At 34.6% G+C, this 19,834-nt stretch overlaps 1 non-coding gene across 1 annotated transcript; it reads left to right on the top strand.

The window, feature by feature from the left end:
* The first annotated feature begins 16,742 nt into the window (after window positions 1-16,742).
* LOC113609799 (U6 spliceosomal RNA) lies at window positions 16,743-16,849 on the top strand. Its single transcript, XR_003428797.1, has one exon. It is a non-coding gene; the product is annotated as a U6 spliceosomal RNA (small nuclear RNA).
* Window positions 16,850-19,834: the final 2,985 nt, after the last annotated feature.

Genomic DNA, 19,834 nt, shown 5'->3' on the forward strand with positions numbered 1-19,834 from the left:
ATACAGAGTGAAGTAAGTCAGAAAGAGAAAAACAAATACCATATGCTAACACATATACATGGAGTCTAAAAAAAAAAAAATGTTCTGATGAACCTAGGGGCAGGACAGGAATAAAGATGCAAATGTAGAGAACGGACTTGAGGACATGGGGTTGGTGGAAGGGGAAGCTTGGATGAAGTGAGAGAGTAGCATTGACATATATATACTACCAAAATTAAAATAGGTAGCTAGTGGGAAGCAGCTGCATAGCACAAGGAGATCAGCTCGGTGCTTTGTGACCACCTAGAGGGGTGGGATAGGGAGAGTGGGAGGGAGGGAGATGCAAGAGGGAAGAGATATGGGGACATATGTATATGTATAACTGATTCACTTTGTTATAAAGCAGAAACTAACACACCATTGTAAAGCAATTATACTCCAATAAAGATGTTTAAAAAAAAGAAACTATAGAATATTTTTCTGTTTATGTGGAACATTTATCACAAAAGTTCATATGTTGGAAGTGTCTCAAAAAATTTAGAAACGTAATAATTCAGAGAGTTTTCTCAGATCACAAAGGAATTAACAGAGAACAATGAGAAAAGATATCTCCCAAATCTCTACTTGCAAATTAAGCAGAAACTTGTAAATAATCCACAGGTCAAGAAACCCAAGGAAAATTAGAAAATATTTTGGACTGAATGAATATTGAAACACAGTATACTACTATCTGTGGGATACACTTAAAGCAGAGAGAAATTTATGGTATTAAATGCCTATGTTAGAAAAGATGTTTCCACATTTTAAAAAAGCAAAAACAAACAAACAAACAAAAAACAGAAAAAGAAGAGCAAATTAAACCCAAGGTAAGTAAACATTAAGAAAAACTAAAAAAATAAAAAATAAAAAAATAACATAAAACATTGCACAATTAGATTTTTTAAGAAACCATAAATTTTTCTTTAAAAACAATCAATAAAATTGGTAAAATCCTAGAGTTTCTAATGTTATTACCAAGCTGTATAAAAATTACCCCAAAAGTTAGGAAAGTGATATGACCATTTATTATGCTACTGATTCTATGAGTAAGGAATTTGGACCTTGGACAGTGGGGAATACTTCGTATTTGTTGAGACAGCTCAAAAGGTGGGAGCTGGAGTCATCTGAAATGTTGCTTACCAATGTGTCAGTCATGCTGGGAAGACCAAACAGTTGGAAGTTGGAACAACTCATGCATCTAAATCAACAAAATTAGTTCTGAAAAGTTGATGCTGAAGAATTTAGTTTTGGATCATAGTTTGTATATGTGCTTTCTCTCTTAGAAAATCATGCTATGCTAAGTTCTGGGTAAAGCAGAGGAGAAATAAATCTGAGGGGGGAAATTATAGCCACACAAAAAGTTAAGTAGCTGAATCAGCTGGCTTGGAAGCTGATAAATGACAACTAGCAGTTAATCAATGCTGATATTCAACAAAACTAGCAGGAATTATTTACAAATAATGAATCTCATCTTGATTCTCTGAAGAGCTTATGGATAAATTAATTCTTCTAGAAGACTTTTAAAGGAAGAAACCTTGCATGAAAGTCAATTTGCTGCTGCATATTACAATTACACACCAAATATATATACATAACACATATATATATTTTTTTCTTTTCTTTGGGGAAGCTGATAGCAAAATCTGGCCAAGAGTTTATATTCCTAGCCTCCTGCATCTGTGGTAAAGAATGAAAACCTGGAAATAGCAAAGGAAATATGTATGACGTTTTTGACGACATTAATATACTTGCCTATATATTTAATTTTGCTCTTTTGTAAAAAAAAAAGAATAAGGGAAAGGTTTACTAACAGATCTTCAAGTTTCTTAATAGTGTGACAATAAACAAAAGCAAAAGTTTTATTTTCAAGTCTTTATTCTTCCAGTAAATGAATTTCACTGAACCAAAACTGGAATTTGCCCAGCTAATTCTCCAGAATAAATACATAAATACTGTTTGCTGATGCCATCTTAAAACCATTTCAAATAAATTGTGAAGCCAAGAAGCCAGAATTCTTTATCGGCTAGGTTAGCTAGCTATTTAATTACATTACAGCAAATGTAATATGTTATTCTTGGAATTGAGGCTAGTTGTTGCTATCATAGAATTATGTACCTCTTTCTGTCATTCATTTTTTTAATTCAGGCATTCATTTATTCTATAAATAGTCAATTTCTTACTCTGTGATGAGTATAGGGACACAATGCAAATAAAAAAATAAATATTAGTAAAATAGTATTTACTATTAGTAAATATAGTGAACAAAAATAGAAATTTCTGACTTCATGTACCTTACCTGCTACTATGTCATTAATTTCCATCAAAACTGTAAGGAGCTGCTTTTGATTTAGGGTTTACAACACAAATCTAAGCCAACACTCCTTACAAGACTTTAAAATATAAACTACCAACTGGTTGAGTTACTCCCTCCAATTTAGAATCACTGTTTCTCTCCAATCATGAATTGATATAACACCTTCTTTTAGTTTCCACCAAATTATTACTTATATTCCCCCCCACCCCCAGGATAATCATGTATTCTCTATTAAGAAGTTAGTCTGGGCTTCCCAGGTGGTGCAGTGGTTGAGAGTCCACCTGCCGATGCAGGGGACATGGGTTCGTGCCCCGGTCCGGGAAAGTCCCACATGCCGCAGAGCAGCTGGGCCCGTGAGCCATGGCCACTGAGCCTGAGCATCCAGAGCCTGTGCTCTGCAATGGGAGAGGCCACAACAGTGAGAGGGCTGCGTACTGCAAAAAAAAAGAAGTTAGCCTGTTAGTCTCATGTACCTGGAGCATTCAGGAATTTTTTTGTGTGTGTTATAATTATCACTTTTTAAAAATTATGATTCCTTTCAGTTTCTTTCCTTTTTTTGATGCAGCACTTTGTTATTTTCAGAAACAAGTGGACTCTGGATAATTTCCAGCAAGAGAAGGGCTTGCTAGATTTTAGAAATGGGCACTGTTTAGAAATTGGCACTGTTTCCAAAGTCATAACAGACAAAGGAAAAATAGATAATCAACTAAGACATAATTTTTTCAGAAGAATGCTTCTGTATTTTCCAAAGAAAACACTCAATGTGAAAGATTCCACGGAAATAAGATGACTTTGTAGCTTTCTGTCAGTTGAGCAGGTAAGAATTGTTCCCCTTTATCTTCTGACTTTAGAAAAAAGTATCATTGTTATCAGATTAGTGAAGCAATCATTTTTTATTTAAAAATAGTTTGTCATTCTTCTAGTAGGACTGAGGCAAACCTCCCAGGAAGCTTAGCTTAGCTGTATTAGAGAATTTATTAGATTTTCCTTTTCATATCATTGAAAAGTCCTTTGAGGGCTGGGATAAATGTCTTCTCATCTTTGTATATTCAGTTCCTAGCACACTAATATACAAGTTCTGAATGGATTTTAATTTTGCTCTTATTTTAGTCTACTCGTCAACTTTATACCCAGTAGTTGAAACCACACGTTTTGGCTTTTTCTCACAATGTTTTGTCAGGGCTTTATGAAGGAAACTTTTACATTAATTTTTAATATCTATGCAAAGTATTTTTATCCTGTCATTTATATTTCAGTATTTTTTCTTACGCACATTATTTTTTTTCTTAGCTTATTTTCATGAACTAAAAATTTTGGGGCCGAACTTAATAACATAATTAACAGTTGTATCCATAGTTAACTTATTATTGCAATTCAACCACAAGCAATGGAGTTGCATCTCAATTCTCTCTTTTCTCAATAAATTTATAATCATTAAATATAATATGTATTCTATTGTTAAATTATTTCTTACTCCCATACAAATTGAATTAATTAACCTAAAACCAATTTTAACTTTAGTACTATTTATAAGTTTATATTATTTTATTTATAATAAAAGTTGTAACTACTGACATACCAAATTCCTGAAAATTTAAAATTCAGCTCTTCCCATGAACCAGTATAAGCCAGCTCCAGTACACCATGACAAGTATTAAGTAAACAATGAGTTAAAGAATTATAGGATTTTTATTAATATATGATAAATAATTAGATTTTTAAAAATAATTACAGGTTAAGGGATTATAGGATTTTTATAGTTATAGGATGAAAGAATATGAGGTCCAAAGAAATAAATATGGGATTGATATTTACACATTACTATATTTAAAAGAGATAACCAACAAGGAACTCTGCTCAATATTTTGTTGCAACCTAAATGGGAAAAGAATTTGAAAAACAACAGATATATGTATTTGTATAACTGAATCACTTTGCTGTACACCTGAAACTAACACAACATTGTTAATCAAATATACTCCAATATAAAATAAACTTTTTTTAAAAAAGCTAACCAGGGCTTACCTGGTGGTGCAGTAGTTGAGAGACCGCCTGCCGATGCAGGGGACACGGGTTCGTGCCCCGGTCTGGGAAGATCCCACATGCCACGGAGCGGCTAAGCCCGTGAGCCATGGCTGCTGAGCCTGTGCGTCTGGAGCCTGTGCTCCGCAACGGGGAGGCCACAACAGTGAGAGACCAGTGTACCACAAAAAAAAAAAAAAAAAAAAAGCTAACGAGCATCCTTTATAATGCATCAAATCATTTTTATGATTTTCACTGAGACTCTGTGACTCAGTGAGATACTTCTCATTCACCTTGGTGATGAGGAACTCTGGCTTAAGCAGCTAGGACCACCTGGTATGCAGGATCTTAGTTCCCTGACCAGGGATTGAACCCATACCCCCTGCAGTGGAAGGGCAGAGCCCTAACCACTGGACCTCCAAGGAATTCCCTGTGTCATTATTATTATCTCGATTTTTATGACAAATATTTAGTTTAAAAATTCAAAAAAATACAGAAATACAAAGAGTAAATCTGAAAGGTCCCCATCACACTTTCTTCTCCCATATCTTTCCTGAGAAATAACATTTTATCCTTCCAAATTTCTCTCTTTCCTCCCTTTTCTTTCTTTATTCCACATGTTTCTTTTTTAAATTTTACAATAATTGTTTAATTTTCATAGTATAGGTGTAATGCAAATCTATGTAGCTATTTATTTATTCATTCAGCTTCACTGTTACAAACAAAGCTGCAAAAAAAATCTCCATTGTGTCTAGATAGCTATAGACATAGCCTCTGATAACTTGGATTTCCACAAAAAATTTCCATGTATAGATAACTTGATAATCTATTGGTCCATCAAATTATACTTACTTTTATAATTTTGAATCTTACTGCAACATAGCATGCAAAGAGAATGTGTCAAAAATCATGTATAAGTGTATCCATTTCCATAAACTTGTAGTATAACAGCATTGGCTCATACCAGCTTGGGAGAGCTGATCCTGCATCTCTTCCTAACTCTGTGTACAGTGACGTCACATTGATAGCTTGTCTTATGACATGTTGAAAGCATTTACATCATGGCAATTGCCAAACACTACAAATGAGGAATTTTATTCCCCAGAGAGTCTGTTTACCAGTGTACCACTGCCCATATTCTCACTAATAATAGCTATTTTATTTTAAATGTTTAAATTTTATATAAATAATATTTGCCTATTTCTTTCATTTAAATTATTTTCACTTTTTTATGATTCTATTTTTTTATTGGAGTAAAATTGTTTTAAAATGTTGCATTAGTTTCTGCTGTACTAACAGAAGTGAATCAGCTTTATAATGGATTATTATTAGACTATTTCATTGTTAAGAAAAGTGAGTTGTAGAGAGAGAGATTAATTTAAAATATATTAACAGAAAAATCAATGTAATTGGTGCAGAATAAATATTAAATATTATCCTTCCTCCCCACCTCCCCATTTCATCCTTGTCCAAGAAACATATGAAGTTTGTGGTGAAGACAGTCATGGAAATCATCCCTCATATAATTTATAACCCCCATTAATATAACACTTCTCTTTATTCATGAAAGTAAGAACCCATAACCCATATTTAGATAAGATTATAAATTTAATTTTGAGCTCCCCCCAAAAAGGTGTAACAGATTATTCACTGGTCACTGACTCAAAAGAGATCCTTCTCATTCACCTTGGTGATGAGGAACTCTGGCATAAACAGCTAGGTTTCACCATCATTGGTGATACTTGGCATTGCAGAGAGCAAGTAGACAATGACTAACTTAATTTTCTCACCTTTTCCCTGGTTATTGTGTCTTATGTTACCCAATCAGATAAAATTTTCATATGTCTTCTCTTTTATATAACTCTAGTTCAGGTTAATTTTTTTCCCAATTTCATTGAGAAATCATTGACATATATCATTGTATATAAGGTGTATATTATATATACAATATACATTGTATATCATTGTATATAAGGTATATATTATATATACAATATACATTGTATATTAAGGTGTATAATATGATGTGTTTTTAAAAATTTATTTATTTATATATTTTATTTTTGCTGCATTGGGTCTTTGTTTCTATGCGGGGCTTTCTCTAGTTCTGCCGAGAAGGGGCTACTCTTCATTGCGGTGTGCAGGCTTCTCACCGCGGTGGCTTCTCTTGTTGCAGAGCATGGGCTCTAGGCATGTGGGCTTCAATAGTTATGGCACATGGACTCAGTAGTTGTGGCACATGGACTTAGTTGTTCCTCGGCATGTGGGATCTTCCCAGACCAGGGCTCGAACCCGTGTTGCCTGCATTGGCTGGCAGATTATTAACCACTGCACCACCAGGGAAGTCCCAGCAACATGATGGTTTGATTTACATATATTGTGAAGTGATTCCCACAATAGGTTTAGTTAACATCCATCTTTTTATAAAAATGCAATGAAAAGAAAAGAAAAAGATTGTCCTTGTGATGAGAACTCTTAAATCTACTCTCTTAACAATTTCCTATGTACCATACACCAGTGTTAACTATCTCTAGCAAGTGAATTTTAATGGTGATATTGTGAGCAGGATCCAGGCTGGTGGCAGAGAGGCCAAATTTGTTTGCCGATGTTGAATGAAGAGGAAATCTTAGCATCTAAGTTTAACTGAATTATTTTCTTAAATTTAAAATTAACAGAGGACCAGTTTTCATTTTTTCTTTATATTCTTGAAGTTTAGCACTTTCTCCCTTTCTGCCTCTGAAATGATATTTTCTCTTAAAAGAATCATAGCTTTTTTAACTGGGCAGTTGAAAGTTTCTCATGATGTATTATGGTCTTACAGTTTGTGTATTGATAATTTTTTATTAATCTATTGACTGGTACATATTTGTAAATAAACAGGAAACATGGTTTAACAAATTCTCTCCCCACTCCCCTTTCTTTTTCTTCCTTCTTCTCCCTTATTTAGAGAAAAGTTGTTTTAAGAATCTAGCACAGATGCCTATATTGTTTCCATCTCTATAGTCTTTCCTCCTGACAACTACTTCCTCAGAAAGTGCAGCCATTTTCATTATTTTTATTATGAAGATGCCCAGACTTTCTCCACAAAACTCTCACTTAAATACAGTATGTCGTCATAAACTCATTCCTGGACATTTCTATTTGGATGTTCCTTAATTACATCATACTCAATATGTTTATATCCAGGATTAATATTTAACTACTAAAAATAGCCACCTTTTACTATGGTCTGAATGTTTATGTACTCCAAATTCATGTTGAAATCCTAACTCCCATAGTTGATGGTATTAGGAGGTGGAGGGGGGGGGGTTCTAGGAAGTGGGTCATGAGAGTAGAGCTCTCATGAATATGATTAGTGTCCTTATAAAAGAAGTTCTAGGGATGTCCCTGCCACTTCCACCATGTGAGAACACAGAAAAAAGGTATCAACTATGAACGAGGAAGAGGATCCTCACCAGAACTTGACCATGTAGAGCCTTGATCTTGGACTTCCAAGATCCCAGAACAATAAATTCTGTTGTTTATAAGCCACCCAGCCATCAGTATTATGTAGTGCTAGCTGTATTCTTACAAGCTATTATAATATTGAAAAGTTATTTTACCTCTCAAAGCCCAGTTCTTCATATGAAAAGTGTAAGGCTTTTGTTGTTTAGACGAGATAATAAGATGTTGTACATAAAATGTTTGGAGATACTATGGTCAACATAGTTCAAAAGTGTATGCTATATATGACAAATCACAGCAAAATCCTTTTTGACCCACATCCTATAGAAATGGAAATAAAGACAAAAATAAATAAATGGAACCTAATGAAACTTAAAAGCTTTTGCACAGCAAAGGAAAACATAACAATATGAAAAGACAACCCTCAGAATGGGAGAAAATATTTGCAAATGAAGCAAATGACAAAAGATTAATCTACAAAATTTAGAAGCAGCTCATGCAGCTCAATATCAAAAAAACAACCCAATCCAAAAATGGGCAGAAGACCTAAATAGACATTTCTCCAAAGAAGATATACAGATTGCCAACAAACATATGAAAGAATGCTCAACATCACTAATCATTAGAGAAAGGCAAATCAAAACTACAATGAGATATCACCTCACACTTCTCTGAATGGCCACATCAAAAAATCTACAAAGAATAAACGTTGGAGAGAGTGTGGAGGAAAGGGAACCCTCTTGCACTGTTGATGGGAATGGAAATTGATACAGCCACCATGGAGAACAGTATGGAGTTTCCTTAAAAAACTAAAAATAAAATTACCATATGACCCAGCGATCCCACTACTGGGCATATACCCTGAGAAGACCATAATTCAAAAAGAGTCCTGTACCACAATATTCATTGCAGCACTATTTACAATAGCCAGGACATGGAAGCAACCAAATTGCCCATTAACAGATGAATGGATAAAGAAGATGTGGCACATATATACAATGAACTATTCCTCAGCAATAAAAAGAAATGAAATTGAGTTATTTGTAGTGAGGTGGATGGACCTAGAGTCTGTCATGCAGAGTGAAGTAAATCAGAAAGAGAAAAACAAATACCGTATGCTAACACATATGTATGGAATCTACAAAAAAAGAAAAAAAAAATGGTTTTGAAGAACCTAGAGGCAGGACAGGAATACAGACACAGATGTAGAAAATTGATTTGAGGACACGGGGAGGGGGAAGGGTAAGCTGGGATGAAGTGAGAGAGTGGCATGGACTTATATATACAACCAAATGTAAAATAGCTAGTGGGAAGCAGCCACATAACACAGGGAGATCAGCTCGGTGCTTTGTGTCCAGCTAGAGGGGTGGGATAGGGAGGGTGGGAGGGAGACGCAAGAGGGAGGAGATATGGGTATATATGTATATGTATAGCTGATTCATTTTGTTATAAAGCAGAAACTAACACACCATTGTAAAGCAATTATACTCCAATAAAGAGGTCAAAAAAAAAAGATTACAAAATAAATAATTACAAAAAAAATAATGTGTAGTCATGAATTTCACAAAAAAAATGTTATGGTTGGAATGGTGAAAAAATGCATTCTGTTATTTTACACCAGCTGGTCATTTTAAACTAAGAACAATTGGCACTGACACGTATGTTCATTACTGGGGTTTAGGTAGATCCACTAATCTTGCCCCTAAGGATGACTTAATATTTTTAATGATGTGTTTCATACCAGGGACTATGGGAAATAGGAAATGTTCCTACAAATGCTATTTTACTTTGTCACTTTCACTTAATTTATTCTATGAAAAGTCAAAGACTAAAATAGGTTCCTAGTTTACTAATAATGCTTACTATATATGTTCCTTCATGTGATTTTATAAAGGAGATTTTGAGAGTTCTTGAAGAATTCTGGTATAAAAATCATTATTATACTGTTTACAAATTACTTAAAGTTAATAGTAACAGAAGAATGAATTGTTGATAAAGAAAACTTACTAAAACTTGTTCTCCTCAAGGTTCTTCTCCTTTTTCCTTTTACATTTTTTTCTTCTTTGTTACAACAGCTTTATTGAGATATAATTCACATATAAAAAACATTTAAAATATTTGGTTTGCAGCATATTCACATAGTTTTGCAACCATAGCCACAATCAATTTTTGAACATTTTTATTACCCCAAAACATTTTAGAATATGTTTTATTCTAAAACATATTCATTTATTCCTGTGCAGTAAGTCCTTAATTTCCTGCAACACTCCCCTTATCCTTAGGCAAACACTAATCTACTTTCTGCCTTAATTAATTTGCTGAGGACATTATATTTAAATGGAATCAACAAATCAACATGATCTTTTTTTTCTGTTTTCTTTCATGGAGCATAATGTATTTAAGGTTCATCCATGCGGTAGCATGTAAGAGTACTTCATTCCTATTTATTTCTAAATAATATTTCACTGCAGGTTTGTACAACTTTTATTTATTTATTAATAAATTTCAACGTTCATCTAAATTAATCAGAAATAGCAAATACCGTGCTGTCACTTTTAGTTTTATTTGAACCATTTAGTCTCTCTACTTCTATCTGTTATTCCTTTGTGTCATTGAGCACACACCTATCTTTTATCTGTAAACTCAGGCCTCCATGAACAAACTTCTGTTTTTGTCTCAATTATTACTTCCCATTGTTGAAGAGTTATTCAATCATAAATTTAGGAAGCATATACATTTATTCAATAAGTTATGTTTCAGTTTATGATGGTTAACATGGATGTAATTAAAGATTGACCCCATGTTTTGTGTATTCATTGGGGATAAAAAATACCAACTAACATTTACAAGACAAATTATTACCTAATATTATCTCACTTGATTCTCACCACAACCTTTGAGAATATATCTACATCTATCATCTGTTTGTTTATCTATGTCTAGATAGATATAGATAGATAGATAGATGATAGATCAGTGGCCTGGAAGCATATACAGTTTGAAACCAGATTCTCTGACCCTTTGACTCCAAGCTGCAATATCTTTACCAGAATGAGCTGCCTTTCAAAAAGCAAAATGAAACATTATAGAACAATTTTTGGTCAACTCCTAACTCTTCCCTGAAAATAGAATCAAGACACTGAGGGGAAATAGATGGATAGCTTTTGGAATCCTCAAAGATCAAAACTGTAATCTCTAACTGTCCTGTGCCTTTGCAGGACAATCTGAATCAGTAAAGTGGAAAATTTTTGCTTACAGAATTGTAGAAACTGAGACATATAAGCCATAATATTACTTAATTGGAGAATGGAGGTATATTTCACTATGGTCCTGTGTGGCAATGTGGAGATAAATCAAAAGAAAGGCACTGGCTCCTGATGATCTTGAAAAACTCAAGAGAGGAAATTTTTTAAAAATTCAGTTTACTGATAATAGCTGGTGAAACCTAGAAAAATAAACAGATTGGGAAATAGAACTAAAGCTCTTCAAAGAGAGAAAAAACAAAAACAACAAGACTAACTGGATGGTCAATGCTATATAACATTCTGATGAGTTACTCTTGACAGCTACTTGAGTTCACAGATGAAATAGACAAAGTGGATGACAAGAAGAAACCAGGAAAACAAGGGCTTTAATATCATTGGAAAAGAGGACCAAAGGGTGATCTTGAGATCTCCAGCAGTGGTCAGTATCAAATGATCAAATTATTAAGGCTTAGGATGGAGGGAGAGCGTTAATGGTTCATAATAGTGCCAATTTTCCTTAACTCAGCAGACATGTTAAGCCAGGAAATAGGTGTGACTAGATGACGTCTGGCCTTCAAGGCAGCTTCACCTCTCATGGTCACTCCCATGACTTTTTCTAAAGGTATATTATGAATCCTAGTTAGTACTCAGTGGATTAGCTTAGACCCTGGCCCTGCCCTTCCCTTTATTGTTTTAATTATCCTTTCATTGCTTTCACTTCTCAAACAGTTTTTTTAAAATCACCAATCAGTTTTAAATGAATACTACTGTAAAATAAAATAAAGGGAAATTACAAGGAAAATGATCACACATTTGAATATCACAGGAGTGTCAGACTGCTATACAAGTTTCTACATGATAACTATTTCTGTACTTTTCTTGCTCCAGTCCTATAACAGCTTGGTGACTGGTGACAATCCAGGGGCCATGTTTTAAGAGGCACTAGTTGGCTTGCTGTCTTTATCTTTTCACTTTATTATAATTTAATATATGCATACTCACTATAATTCAATATTATGCAATATATGGATTGTGGTAAACAATTAAATTCTAGATGTAAAATTTAATTGAGATTTGTTTTAATTTTTACAAATCACATTGCTTTTAAACCATTTGCAAGGTAATGTTAATGTGGTTCAGAGTGTCTCTGAAATAAAGTTTTTTTTTTTTTTCTAAAAGAGAGAAATATAAAATGTCAGCTGTGTTGGTCTACATCTCACTACTCTTTACCCAGTGCTCTCAAGCTTACACATCCACACTGGAGGACAAAACATTGTTCTTCAAAGTTAAGGTCTGAAGAGTTTCTTGTTAGCTTCTGTTTGCCTTAGGCTGATCAATCAAAATTACTATAAACTTATTTTTCCCTGAATAAGGATCAAGACTAGTTTGCCACAGTGGTTACAAACTGAGAAATATCTATGAGAAAAATGGTATAAATTTAAATGTTCAGAGTTGTTTATGTTTCTTGTGCATATTTATCATTATCTGACTTTCAAAATATTTGAAAATGAAGACATCATTTTATGTCTCAAAGACTGAATTTTATATAGAATTTCTAATCAATCTGCTTTTATTTGTGTTATGTGATGTCAGTATGCACACTCTAGAGTTTCTCTTGTGTCTTGACCCTTATCCAAATAATCCTGGTATCAACAGATGTCACTAATGAGAATTTTACATCTACTTATTGGGTGAATAAATTGAGATTCAAGAATGATATAATGTTAAAAGTTAACATATATATAGCATTTTGTATAGGCCTGAAGCCGTTTTAAATGCTTTACGTGTATCAATATATTTTGCCTATCAAACAACCTTATAAATTGCACACTGTTTTTCCCATTTTCCATGGTACTATTTTTATGTCTATTTTACTATTTTGTATGAGTGAACAAGTGTTGTCTTTTAGGATAGGGAAGAGTAGGTTCTATTCCCCTTGTTAAATCATTGCAAATGGAATCTATCAAAGATAGTAAGGAAACTTGATAAGCTCTAGTGAATAGACTAAGTAAATAGTTTTCTTATAGCCATAAAGCAGGCTGAACATCCCCATGTTTCCAGTTCACCAGTCAAAACTTTTAGGACAGCAGGCCAAATGACTTCTTTTATTACATCCATTCATGTTAACACTATTAAAAAACAATGTTTCCTTAACATTAAAAATATACTCTGTGAAGAACTGCAAAAAGAATCAGAAAAAAAGTAACAAAATGGCAATAAGTACATACCTACAAATAATCACTTTAAATGTCAATAAACTATCATACACAAAGATGAAAAGCTGAAAGCTGTAAAATTCATCTAAGATCAGGAAAAAGACAAGGATACCCACCCTCCCCACTTTTATTCAACACAGTTTTGGAAATCCTAGCCAGAGCAATCAGAGAAGAAAAAGATATAAAAGGAATTCAAATTGGAAAACAAGCAGTAAAACTGTCAGTGTTTGCAGATGACATGATACTATACATAGAAAATCCTAAAGATGCTACCAAAAAACTACTAGAGCTCATCAATGAACTTGCAGTTTGCAAAATTCACACACAGAAATCTTGCATTTCTGTACACTAACAACAAAAGTTAACAAAGAGAAATTAAAGAAACAATCCCATTTACCATTAGATCAAAAATATTAAAATACCTAAGAATAAAACTACCTGAGGAGACAAAAGACCTGTACTCCAAAAACTATAAGACACTGATAAAAGAAATCAAAGATGACACAAAGAGATGGAAAGATATAGCATGTTCTTGGGTTGGAAGGATCAATATTGTCAAAATGACTATACTACCCAAGGCAATCTACATATTCAATGAAATCCTTATCAAATTACCAATGACATTTTTCACAGAAGTAGATTAAAAAAAAATCTTACAATTTGTATGGAGATAAAAAAGACCCCAAATAGCTAAAGCAATATTGAGGAAGAATAATGGACCTGGAATAAACAGGCTCCCTGACTTCAGACATCACTACAAAGCTACAGTCATCAAAAGAGTATGGTACTGGCACAAAAACAAAAATGTAGATCAATGGAATAGGATAGAAAGCCCAGAAATAAACTCACTCACCTATGGTAAATTAACCTATGACAAAGGAGGCAAGACTTACAATGGAGAAAAGAGAGTTTCTTCAATAAATGGTGCTGGGAAAACTGGACAGCTACATGTAAAAAAATAAACTAGAACATTCCTTAACACCATATATAAAAATAAACTCAAATTGGATTAAAGACCTAAATATAACACTGGATATTATCAAACTCTTAGAGGAACACATAGGCAGAACACTCTTTGACATAAATCACAGTAATATATATTTTTAATCCATCTCCCAGAGTAATGGAAATAAAAAACAAAAATAAACAAATGGGAACTAATTACACTCAAAAGCTTTTGCACAGCAAAGGAAACCATAAACAAAACTAAAAGACAACCCACAGAATGGGGGAAATATCTGGAAATGATGCGAGGGACAAGGGATTAGTCTTCAAAATTTACAAATAGCTCATGAGGCTCAATATAAAACAAACAAAAAAATCCAATCAAAAAATGGACAGAAGACATCAATAGACATTTCTCCAAAGATGACAAACAGATGGACAAGAAACACATGAAAACATGCTCAACATCACTAGTGAAAAATGCAAATCAAAACTACAATGAGCTATCACTTCACATCAGTCAGAATGGCCTTCATCAAAAAATCTACAAACAATAAATGCTGGAGAGGGTGTGGAGAGAAGGAAGGGAACCCTCCTACACTGTTGGTGGGAATGTAAATTGGTACAGCCACTATGGAGAACAGTATGGAAGTTCCTTAAATGACTAAAAAGAGACCTACCATATGATCCAGCAATCTCACTCCTAGACGTATATCCAGAGAAAAACCTGGTTCAAAAGGATACATGCACCCCAATGTTCATTGCAGCACTGTTAACAATAGCCAAAACATGGAAGCAACTTAAATGGCCATCGACAGATGAATGGATAAATCAGATGTGGTATATATATATTCACTAAAATATTATGCAGCTATTGAAATGATGAAATAATGCATTTGCTGCAACATGGATGGACATGGAGATTATAGTAAGTGAAGTAAGTCAGACAGAGAAAGACAAATATCATATGATGTTGCTTATGTGAAGAATCTAGAAAAAAAGATTACATAAATGAACTTATTTACAGAACAGAAAGAGACTCACATACTTAGAGAATGAATTTATGGTTACCAGGGGGGAAAGGTGGGCAGAAGGGGTAAATTGGGAGTTTGGGCTTGACAAGTACCCACTGCTATACTTAAAATAGATAACCAACAAGGACCTACTGTAAAATATATATATATATATATATAATATATATATATTATATATAATATATATATATATATATTAAAAGAAGCAATCAGAAAGTTTTATATAGAAAGTAATATGGCCTGACTTATATACATTAAAATCACTCTGTTGTGAAGAAAATGGATTAGAATAGGTGTGGTACTTGGCAAGAGTGAGAGCAGCTAGACAAATTTAGAAGCAATTGCAAAAGTCAAAAGCAGAATATCTTACCATGGTGGAAGTATAACCAAAAACAGTGAGCTGCTTTCTTTATATTTCAGGAATAAAATTGAGTAGACCACCTGGCAGATTTGATGTAGTTGAAGAAGAAAATTGGTGCCAATAAATACATAGATGGCTTAATGGATATTTTAGACTACAAGATCTTTGTGGGAAAGTAACTGGTCAATTCTTCATTTCTCAGTCCTATCAGCTGATGTAAGCCTATAAGTTGATGTAAGTTGAGGTCACCTTTGCCTCAACTCATTCAGTTCTGTTTCAATCTCCTTCACCTCCCAGCTGAACGTTACTGGAATAAACCTCAGAAAGACTCCTATCCATTATGACTTGTGTAAATTCTGGCTTAAATTTGCTCAGCAAAAGGGGTTTTCCCTTGAGTTCTACAAGGTGTACCTATGTTAAGTATTGGATTTCATTTTGACTCATAGGATAGTAATCAAACTCTTCTCTGTCACCACCAACATTCATATTCAGTCTCATTATGATTCTTTAAAAGACACAGTCTATCCCAGAAAATATTACCTTTGATGATATTCTACATCTCAAACTACAGGCATACTTTGAGATATTGTTTGTTTGGCTCCAGACCACCACAGTAAAGCAAATATCACAATAAAGTGAGTCACACAATTTTTTTTTGATTTTCCAGTACATAGAAAAGTCATGTTTACACTATATTGTATTCTATTGAGTGTGTAATAGCCTTATGTCTAAACAATGTATATACTTTAACTAAAAAATACTTTATTGATAAAAAATGCTAATCATCATCTGAGACTTCAGTGAGTTGTAATAATTTTGCTTGTGGAGGGTCTTGCCTCAGTGTTGATGGCTGCTGACTGATAAGAGTGTTGGTTACTAAAGATTGGTGTGGCTGTGGCAATTTCTTTAAAAAAAAAACAATGAACTTTGCCACATTGATTGACTCTTCTTTTTATGAAAGGTTTTTCTGTCACATGAAATGCTGTTTGAGAGCATTTTGTTCACAGAAGTTCTTTCAAAACTTGAATCAATCCTCTCAGACCCTGCTGTTGCTTTATCAACTAAATGTATGTAATATTCTAAATCCTTTGTTGTCATTTCAACTCTCTTCTCAACAGCTTCATTAAGAGTAGGTTCCATCTCGTGCTTGCTTCGGCAGCACATATACTAAAATTGGAACGATACAGAGAAGATTAGCATGGCCCCTGCGCAAGAATGACACGCAAATTCGTGAAGCGTTCCATATTTTGTGCTCTTCCACACCATCTGGACACCCTTTGTTCATCAGCTCCTAAAGGAAAAGCTATGGGCCGGAAGCACAACGTCTGGCACTTAATGCTGAAATTAAGTGATTTTCACTATAGTGATTTTTCACTATAAAAATGTTCGTGTAAGGCAATGTATGAAATGTGAATGAAGCCGAGTTGCACACCTGGGAATTTACGTGCAAATATGTCGTTTCTACGTATCTTGGAAATGAGAAAAAAAAAAAAAAAAAAGAATAGGTTCCATCTAAAAAAACTAATTTTTTTTTTTTGCTCATTCATAAGAAACAACTCCTCATTTGTTAAAGTTTTATCATGAGATTGGAGCAATTCAGTCACATCTTCAGGCTCCACTTTTAACTCTAGTTCTCTTGCTATGTGCACCATATCCACAGTTACTTCCTCCACTGAACCCCTCAAAATCATCCATGAGTGTTAGAATCAACTTCTTCCAATCTCCTGCTAATGTTATTATTTTTACCTTTTCCCATGAATCACAGGTATTCTTAATGGAATCTAGAATGATGAATCCTTTCCATAAAGTTTCCAATTTACTTTCCCCAGATCCATCAGAGGAATTACTATCTATGGCAGCTATAGCCTTATGAAATGTATTTCTTAAAGAATAAGACCTGATTAAGTTGGAGACAAGATGGCAGAGTAGAAGGACTTGAGCTCACCTTCTCTCATAAAAACACAAAAATCACAACTAACTGCTGAAAAACCATCAACAAAAAAGATTTGACCCTACCAAAAATATATATTCTATATCCAAAGACGAAGAAGAAACCACAATAAGACAGTAAGAGGGACACATTTGTGAGATAATCAAATCTCATACCCAACTGGTGGGTGACACACAAACTGGAAAATAATTATATCACAGAAGTTCTCCCATAAGAGAGTTCTGAGGCCCATGTCAGGCTCCCCAGCCTGGAGGTCTGGCATCAGGAGGAGGAGCGCCCAGAGCATTTGGCTTTGAAGGCCAGCAGGGCTTGATCATAGGAACTCCACAGTACTGGGGAAAATAGAAACTCCCCTCCTGGAGAGTGAAAACAAGGTCTTGTGTGAACTGGGACTCGGGAAAAAGCAGGGACTTCATAGGATCCTGCACCAGACCAACCTACTGATCTTTGAGGGTGGCCTGGGGATGTAGGGGCTGCTATGGCTAACTTTGGGGACAAGAACTCTGGCAGTGGATGTACTGGGGAGTACTCATTGGCATGAGTTCTCCTGGAGGCTGCCATTTTGACACCAAGGCCTGGCTCCACCCAACAGTCTATAGGCTCCAGTGCTGGGAGGCCTCAAGCCAAACAGCCACCATGCAGGAAGACAGCCCCACCTATCAGGGGACAGGCTGCCTAAAGTCTTCCTGATCCCATAGCTACTCTAAACATACACCTTGACACAGCCCTGTCCACCAGAGGAAAGAGACCCAGTTTCACCCGCCAGTCGGCAGACACTGGTCCCTCCCATCAGAAAGCCTGCACAAGCCCCTCAACCAGCCTCAGCCACAAGGGGGCAGACACCAGAAACAAGAGGAATTACAATCCTGCAGCCTGTGGGACTACAAACACAGAAAATTAGACAAAATGAGATGGCAGAGGAATATGTTCCAGAAGAAGGAATAAGATAAAACCTCAGAAGAACAACTAAATGAAGGGGAGATAAGCAATCTACCAGAAACAGAATTCAGAGTAATGATATTAAAGATGATTCAAGATATCAGAAAAAGAATGGAGGCACCAACCAAGAAGATATAAGAAATGTTTAACAAAGAGCTAGAAGATATAAAGAACAGAGCTGAACAATATAATAACTGAAATAAAAAATATACTAGAAAGAATCAATAGAACAATAAATGATGCAGAAGAACAGATAAGTGAGCTGGAAGACAGAATGGTGGAAATCATTGTCATGGAACAGAATAAAGAAATAAAAAAAGAATAAAAAGACATGAGGACTTAAACTGTCCTCTGGGATTTAAACTTCTGGGACAACAATAAACACACCAACATTCACATTATATGTGTCCCAGAAGGAGAATAGAAAGAGAAAGGGCCTGAGAAAATATTTGAAGAGATAATAGCTTAAAACTTCCATTACTAATGTGGGAAAGGAAACAGTCACCCAAGTCCAGAAAGTGCAGAGTCCCATAAAGGATAAATCCAAGGAGGAACACACTGAAACACATAGTAATCACATTGACAAAAATTAAAGACAAAGAGAAAATATTAAAAGCAACAATGGAAAAGCAATAAATAAAATACAGGGGGACTCCCATAAGGTTATCAGCTGATGTTTCAGCAGAAGCTCTGTAGGCCAGAAGGGAATGGCACAGTGTATTTAAAGTGATGGAAGGGAAAAGCCTACAACCAAGAATTCTCTACCCAGCAAGGCTGTTGTTCAGATTCAACAGAGAAGTCAAAAGCTTCACAGACAAGCAAAATCTGAGAGAGCTCAGCAGCTACAAACCAGCTTTACTACAAATGCTAAAGAAATTTCTCTAGGTGGAAAAGAAAAGACCACAACTAGAAACAATAAAATTATGAATGGGAAAGCTCATTGGTAAAGGTAAACATAGAGTAAAGGTAGGAAATCATCCATGCACCAATATGATAGCAAAACCAGCAATCACGAGAAGAGGAGAGTGCAAATGCAGGATATTGGAAATGCATTTGAAATTAGAAACCAGTAACTTAAAACAATGTTGTATATATATAGACTGCTATGTCAAAACCTTATGGTAACCACAAACCAAAAATCTACAATAGATACACACACACAAGACCTGAAAGTTGAAAGTACTTCTTGATCCATGGGCTACAGAATAAACGTTGTGTTAGCAGGCATGAAAATGACATTAATCTCGTGGTATATCTTCATCAGAGCTCTCAAGTGACCAGGTACATTGTCAATGAGCAGTAATATTTTAAAAGGAATCTTTTTTTTTCTGAGAAGTATGTCACA

Source organism: Aethalodelphis obliquidens, unplaced genomic scaffold (genome assembly GCF_003676395.1).
Source record: "Aethalodelphis obliquidens isolate GAN/ISIS:26980383/991018 unplaced genomic scaffold, ASM367639v1 scaffold58, whole genome shotgun sequence".
Classification (NCBI taxonomy): Eukaryota; Metazoa; Chordata; class Mammalia; order Artiodactyla; family Delphinidae; genus Aethalodelphis; species Aethalodelphis obliquidens.